The 8427-nt window shown below is 34.1% G+C and overlaps 1 pseudogene; it reads left to right on the top strand.

Annotated features, from left to right (window-relative positions):
- Window positions 1-6255: 6255 nt before the first annotated feature.
- On the top strand, window positions 6256-6767 carry LOC149530277 (triosephosphate isomerase, chloroplastic pseudogene; annotated as a pseudogene).
- The last annotated feature ends 1660 nt before the right edge of the window (window positions 6768-8427 follow it).

The raw sequence follows: 8427 nt of genomic DNA, 5'->3' as shown, positions 1-8427 counted from the left end.
TGCATCTAAGTGTCCTAAAATAGAGAAAAAGTATAAAGGAAATTACAAATCTAGAAGAGATGGAGAGTCTTTGAATGCAAATGAAGAAAATGATTTTGGTGAACAAGTAGTAAGTGCTAGTGGTGATGAAATTGGATTTGTGGCAATTAAAGAAGAATGTCTAGAAAAAGTAGCTTTGGTGTCACGGGTTAAAAAGAAATTTAATTAGATAATTGACAGTGGTTGTTCACATCATATGACTAGTGATATGAACAACTTTGTTGACTTCAAAAGTTAGGATGGAGGCATTTTCAGAGTTTGAAACAATGCAACATGCCAACTTAAAGTTATTGGATCTATAACTCTTGATGGTAAAACTAACACTAAGGGTGTATTTTTTGTTGATGGTTTGAAGCACAATCTTTTGAGTGTTGAACAACTAGTGGACAAAGGTTATCAGTTGCAGTTCACAAAGAAGACATGCATGATTAGAGACAAAGATGGAAAGGTAATTAGAATAGGAACCAGATCTAGAGGTAATGTATTTTAGTTGAATCCTACTAAAATGACATGTTTTGTTGCAAAGGTAGATGACAGTTGGTTATGGTATAAGAATTTTTTTCACATAAACTTTGATAGTATTGTGAAGACTAGTAGTATGTTTGCAGTTAGAGATTTTCCTAAGATTGTAAAACCTACTAAGACAATTTGCAAGTAGTATGTTTTGGCAAAGCATATCAGAACTTCTTTTCCTAGCAAGAAGTTTACTACTACAACAAAATTTGAGATTGTACACACAAATCTCATCAGTCCTATGAAGAGTAAAGGATTTTATGGTGAAAGGTATTTTATAATTATAGTTGATGGCTTTTCTAGAATGATGTGGGTTGCATTTCTTAAAGAGAAATTTGAGGCATTTGATAAGTTCAAGATATTCAAGAATAGAGTTGAGAATGAATCTAGTATGAAAATTAAATGTTTTAGATTAGATAGAGGAGGAGAATTTACTTCAAATGAGTTTAACATGTTTTGTGAAGAAACTGGAATCAAAAGATAATTATCAGCTCTGAGAAACCCTAAACAGAATAACATTGCAAACAGAAGGAAAATGTTAGTTACAGAAGTAGCAAGAGCTATGTTAGCTGAGAATGATGTATCCAAGATGTTTTGGAGAGAATTTTTGAATACAAAAGTCTACACTATGAGCAGAGTGCAAGTCAAGAAAGACACAAACAAGACCCCTTATGAGCTATGGTTTGGTCACTCACCTATAGTTAAGTATTACAAAAATTTTGGTAGTAAGTGTTATATCAAAAGAGATAATGATATTGGTAAGTTTGACAGTAGAAGTGATGAAGGTATGTTTCTTGGTTATTCATTGAAAATAAAGACTTATAGATGTTATAATCTGAGAACTAACACTATTATGGAAAGTGCAAATGTGAGACTTGATGAGAAATTAAGGATGCAATAGAGAATGATTGATTACAATTTAGATGATGATGTTTTTACTAAGCCAAGGAATGATGAAGTATTTCTTGAGACTAACAATGATTTGTAGAATGAAGGAGTGTCGAGGTAGGAACAAAGCTTGGAAGCTTCAGTAGAGCCAAGAGTTGAGATAGCAACTCCTACTTCAGGAAAGAATATGATAAAGAATCACCCATCCGAGCAGATCATCGAAAGCAAAGATAAAGGTGTGATGACAAGAAGCAAAGTCAATGAAGAACTATGTTTGATATCTCAAGTTGAACCTAAGAATGTAGGTGAAGCATGTAAAAATGACAAAAAGAGGAATTGGATCAGATAGTAAAGAATGAGACATGGGAATTGGTCCCTAGACCAATAGACAAGAATGTGATAGGAACAAAATGGGTATTTAGGAAAAAAATGAATGAAAAAGGAGAAGTTGAAAGGAACAAGGAAATATTGGTATGTAAAAGTTACTCATAGTAAGAAGGAATAGACTATGATGAGAGACCTATGCTCCAGTGGCTAGAATAGAAGTTGTAAGATTATTCTTAGCCTATGTAGCACAAAAGAAACTCAAAGTATATCAGATGGATGTCAAGTTAGCATTTTTGAATGGAGAACTTGAAGAAGAAGTGTACATAGAGTAGTATAAAGGTTGTCCTTTGACAGATGACAAGGACATTGTATGTAAACTAAAGAAAGCATTATATAGCTTGAAGCAAGCACCTAGAACTTGGTATGCAAGGTTGGAAAAGCATTTGACAAAGCTTGGATAAAGCAAAGGTATGGCAGATAGTAATCTATATTGGAAAAAAATTGATGATGGTTTGATGATTTTGGTAATGTTTGTTAATGATATCATATTTGGAGGAAATGATGATGAAAGTGACAAATTTGTTGAAGAGATGAAGAAACAATTTGAGATGAGTATGATAGGAGAAATGTAATATTTTCTAAGATTACAGATTGTACAAGATAAAGAAGGAATCTTTATTTCTTAGACTAAGTACTTGAAGGATTCACTAAAAAGGTTTGGTTTGGAAACATGTAAACCCATTGGAACACCAATGGTAAGTGGACACAAGTTATCTACAAAGGATGAGACACCTACTATTGAGCAGAAGAAGTATAGATCTATGATCAAAGGATTAAAATATTTAACTCACACAAGGTCAGATATAGAAAATGTAGTTGGAATTGTTGCAAGATTCCAAATTGATCCCAAAGAAGCACATTATGCGGCAGTCAAAAGGATATTTAGACATCTCAAACGAACATCAGAGTTCAAATTGTGGTATGACAAATCTAATGATTTTACTCTAAGTACATATACTAATGTTGATTGGGCAAGCACTATGGATGATGAAAAGAGCACTATTGGTAGAGCCTTCTTTCTTGGAGAAAGATTGGTTTCTTGGCTAAGTAAGAAGCAGGATTGTACATCACAAAGTTCAGTGGAAGCAGAGTATGTTACAATAGTAAACAATTGCAATCAAATTTTTTGGATGAAGCAAATGTTGAACAATATAAGGATAGAAATTAGTGAACCTATTGTCATACATTGTGACAACACAAGCACCGTAAATTTGTTTAATAATCCAGTATTGCATTTGAGGACTAAGCACATTTCTATTAAGTATCACATGTTGAGAAAGAAATTTGCAAAAAAGGAAATTAGATTGAAGTGTGTGAGCACTAAAGAGTAGATTGCAGATATATTCACTAAGCCTCTTCCCAAAGAGACTTTTGAGCATTTGTGAGGTATGCTAGGGGTTATGCCCCTTCCTACATTAGAGTAGATGATGCAAGAGTGCATCAGTCCAGTGTAATAGAGCACCATTGTTGTCTAGACTAAATGTTGATGCTTCCTATATGGGGGAGTATTTGTGATAGAAAAAGTCATTTAGGACTCTTGTTGGATGTTGTTTTGAACAATGTATTTGGACACTTGAGCTAGTAAGAATTAGTTGTTGCAGAGTTTTAATGGTTGTTGAAACCTTTGACATTGATGTTAATGGGAGAGAAGTATGACATGAAAAACATCATGAGAAGACCTTGACGAAGAACATCATGGGGAGAAAAGAAAAGACAAGCAAGAAGAAGTACAACTTGAAATGATAGTTTGACAGAAAGCACATTGAGGTATATCAATGGGGAAGAATGATTGATGAAGAGGATGTGAAAAGAAAGGTTAACAATCTTTTGTTGGTATTCTTGGAACTAGATGTTTTTCATCTATGTTTCCATCAATGCAAAAGGGGGAGATTGTTGGAAGCATGAATGTTGATGATATTCCTATGGTGGATTATTGTAGATATGTTACTATGATGATATGTTACGTTCATGATAGATTTTTTCATTGATGTCAACATAGCAGTCTTCAGTGGTATTTGACAAAAGAACAGCGAAAAGATCAAGTTGGTATGGATGGCTAGTTGAGTATTCTCACTATCCAAGGTTATGGGAGATACTTCTAAGTATCTAGTATATGCAATCAATGTTAAATGAAGCAATGAGAAGTCTAGAAGATGTTATGTAAGTTTTGGTGATGTCTATTCTAAGATAGAGTTTGCAGAGGCATGTTCTAGTAAAATTGTTATATCTCTTAGCAGATTTGTTATTCTGAGAATCAAGGTTGAGGATATGAAGAAGACATGTTAGTGATGATGTGGCTAAGATCATTCATCATAATATTACATGTACAAAAAGATATTCAAGTTTTAAGGTAGAAGATTAATGTTATCACTAAGTGTAACGTGTTCTTAATGTGGTCCTATAATGATTAATTGAGAAGGTTTACCAGTCGACTCAGGGAATTATTTTATGGAATTAGTATAAAAGAAAGACATTTTCCTTTATCATAAGAGATGGGAGTATGACATAAAGAGGTAATTGTAAGCAACAGAGAGAGTGGAAAATGAAGTTGAGCAAAGCAGAGCATAAGTGAAGGAAACTTCATTGTCGAGGTTTTGCTAAGTGATCCAAGGTTTGATATTTGGATCTAAGGTTCATGATTTGGTCTACAAGGTCTGATAGGTATTGGTTCAATTAACAAAACAAAGGAAAGAAGAACATAATAGTAAGTTCCATGTTTGAGCAGTGAGCTCTTCTTGTAGTTGAAATGTACTACAACTCCTAACAGGGATTTAGAGTCTCCTAACAAGGACTCATATGTACTAAATGTTGTAATAGATTCCTAATAGGGTCCATCCTTTATCAAGGAATATTTATATTAGTACATCATCTTGTGGGTGTCATTCTCACTAGGTTTTCCCTCTGATCAAGGGTTTCCCTATTTAACATATCTAGTGTAATTGTCTATGTGCATCTTATTATGGTTTCTATTTACTTTGGTTGAATGGGTAAGTTTTTTAAAAGAAGATAAATGTTTTAATTGTTGCATAACTGATTGACCCCCCTCCCCCTCTTAATTATCTTGGTGGACTATTGTTTTTAACAAGTCTAGGCATCAGTTATTTTGATCCCATGCCAAGGTAGGGAGCATCACTCAGTTTGGCCACCACTGGAGGAGCAACTTGTGATAAGTCATATACACCAAAACATCACACATTAGACTCCAGAACCAAGAAGAAGTTGATAAGAAAAAATGAGTTCAGTCGATGCCATCTCCAAAATTAATCTGAGTAATAAGATGTAAAGGATAGAACAGTAACCACTATGATAATAGGACACAACTGATAACAAGATTATTGCAAAAGGATTAAATGAAGTTGACAATGTTGGAATAGTTTTGTTCTACATTAGTAACACTAGTGTGAAGATTATTTCAGATGTCTCATCCATTCTAGAACAAACCTCATTAGTGTCATCTCCTCATGACACATATTCAAATAGGGTATGGGTATTAGGGAGGAATCATACGGGTAACAAGCTATCCTCATGCATAGATTCTAGATATGCACACATTGGATCTAATACAAGAATAAGAAATCTCATGGGTAGAACTATTATCAAGAGTCATCCTTAATAGCACCACCTAAAGTCATTATTCCTTGTGGCAGATGAGGTTGCAAGAATTCCAAATGACACTATTGTAATGTCTTTTCCATTACAAAATCCGCAAAGGGTAGGTACTGTAATTGTTATATTTAGCATCAGAACTCTATAATTTCCAATTGAGGTTGTCCCACTAGAAGAGTCAGTGATGGAATTCTTAGGCTTGATCTTCTGATGATGTATTTTTATGATGATGGGAAAAACCATTTTAGTAGCTAAATTAATAAATGGAGATTAAACCTATTGTTGAAGGGATATGAGGATGAATGTTGGCAAGAACTTTACATGTTGAAAACCTATCATTAGTAACACGTATTCACCTATCTGAAGGATTCGTTACAGTAGACGTTAGTGAAGAGGCTTGTAGGAAAGAGGAATAAGGCAAGCACTTATAGCATGAGGAGATCAATCAAAGCTTAATGAATTATTGGAAGATCTAAGAAATTACAAGTTCTATTACTTAAGGAATTTAGAAATGGAGGAAACTAAGAAGTCCAGTTCAGAAGTTACAAATCGCTATATTGAAATACTAAAATCTTTTGTAAAACATGGGGCCTTCCTTCATGGCAAGTGTTATTGGTCCTTGCTAATAGTATAGAAGATGAACCTTTAAAAAAAGCAATCACAAACTCACAATTTTTTGTTTGCAAGGTCGTACTTTTACAATAGAAGTAATATTGGTATTCAGAAGCACTAATTGCATTATTGGGAATGATAATTGGACTATGGTTACGGCTGCAGACAATTTGGCTACATAGTTTGAGCACACCATAATGGTTATTTAGCATGGAGCAGTTGAAGGATATAGGGTGTGAATGGGTTATCCTTGGGCATTTTGAGCTTAGACATGTTATTGGAGAGGATAACCTATTTATGGATTAAAGTGAAAATCTCAAGGTGATTGCATGCATAAGAGATAAAAATTAGAAGAACATGGAGGGAAAACTTTTGATGTCTATTATGAACAACTAAAGGCATTTTTTGATTGTATGTTGAGTTGGGCTAATGTGGTTATTGCATATGAACTTGTTTGGGCCATTGGTACTAGCAAGGTGGCTAGTCCTCAACAAGCTTAGGAAGTGCATTTAGTAGTTTGTGAATGGTTGTCCAAGAATGTTTCACCTAAAGTTTCATCTTAGACCAAAATTCTATAGGGAGGATTTATAAATGGAAGCAATTGTGTAGAGTTGGCTAAGAAAGAAGATATAGATGGTTTTCTTATTGGTGGTGCTTCTCTGAAGGGACTGGAATTTGCTACAATTTGCAACTTTGCCACTACAAAGAGGGTGACTACTTGAGGTCATTTAGATTGTTATGGACAATAGATTGATATGATTATTATAGAGGGACAAAAACTTGTGTTGAGTGACTATAATATTGAAATGGTTCTCAGTAAATCTTTAAAGGTATTATCAGCAGAGTTAGCTAGAGTCTCTCATTGATGCCAATACCTCCCAACTTGCAATCACATCGATAACATCATTTAGTAGAATTTGAATAGGTCTATCATTACTTAAGTCTATGATGTCATACAGAGAAGTGTTATTCTATATAATCTAAGTCAAATTATGTTTACCCAACTTTTGAAGACATTCAACATTCACAAGCCCATGAAATAATTTTGGGTGAAACAAATAACCAAATGACAATCTACAAAACTTAGAGGTTTGGGAACATCAAGGAAATTATGGGGTAGAGTGTAGTTGTTTGTTAGGCTTCAGTAATGGACAAGGACAAAGATTATATGGTTGATCTCATGAATTTCTTGCATATTAAGAAGCAACAAATACACTCCAAATCTTTATATGACCAACTTGATATAGTCAGGACATCTTCTAAAGAAGGATATCCAATTATATGGATTAGGAAAGGTATAATGAAGCTACAAGAGGAATCAGCCCAGAATTTTGATAAAAGAGCATAAATACTTAACAATTACAGAGAACATAAAAAACTTCCTAGCCAAGTTTAGAATGGCTTACCATTCAGCAATTACTTGGAGCTTCATCTAGAGCAACAAAATAAGATAGATATGGAAAAAAGAAGGTACTTTGAATTGTTTCAGGATCTCCTTGAAAATGACCATTGAAAAAGTTTGTACAAAGAGTTTCCAGTAGGACAAAATCATTTAATGAAGGATCCTGAAAAAAAAGAACTATCAACCACCTTTGATTTATAGCCTTCTTATGATCTAGTAGATGATGTTATGTAGGGTGTAAGCTTCTATTTTGGTGAATGGAAGGTTAGCATTGATGGGAAGATTGATGAGATAGGTTGCACATAAGGTAATAGCAAGTCGAGGTCCTTGTGTGATGAGACCTTATATGCAAATGATAACATGGCAACACTTTGGCCTTTGCATACAAATCAAGAGAACAAGGGAAAGAATACCTATGATTTTGAGAGAGGTGATGAGTGATATATTCCTAATGTCCATGAGATGGACTTGGAGGAAGAAATTGAGATGACACTACAAGACAATGAACCACGTCAACATGATAACAATGAAAAGCATACCTTAAAGCACCAGCTAAAGGTTAGTGAAGACATGGTTGTGGCCTCTTTGGTACATTATGAAAATACTCACAAAAAGGTTGAAGATCTGTACAAGATGGCTCAAAAGGGAGTGGAAGGAGATTAACTTGTTGCTGATTTACATGTGATCAAAATTGCTCTTGAGACTATGAAATCAGATTATTTGTATTTGCTTTCTGATGGGGATAACATTCTTAAGGTTGTTGAATAACATGTTGATCAGGTGGATAAAGAAAGGAATGAGATTATGGAGCTCAATAGAGATCTAAAAGATACTCATGAGGCATTAGATGATGCTTGGTTTTCCCTTTAGGAAGTAGAAAATTAATTTAGGATCACAAATCACTCTCTAGAACATGAGGATAAAGAGAGGTAGGAATTTATCCTAGAGCTAATTGATGAACTTGATAGCATTCAACAGAT

Source organism: Cupressus sempervirens, chromosome 11 (genome assembly GCF_028749045.1).
Source record: "Cupressus sempervirens isolate cs-2001-9-10 chromosome 11, ASM2874904v1, whole genome shotgun sequence".
Classification (NCBI taxonomy): Eukaryota; Viridiplantae; Streptophyta; class Pinopsida; order Cupressales; family Cupressaceae; genus Cupressus; species Cupressus sempervirens.
The sequence above is the reverse complement of the archived record's forward strand: the minus strand, read 5'-3'. Positions and strand labels throughout refer to the sequence as shown.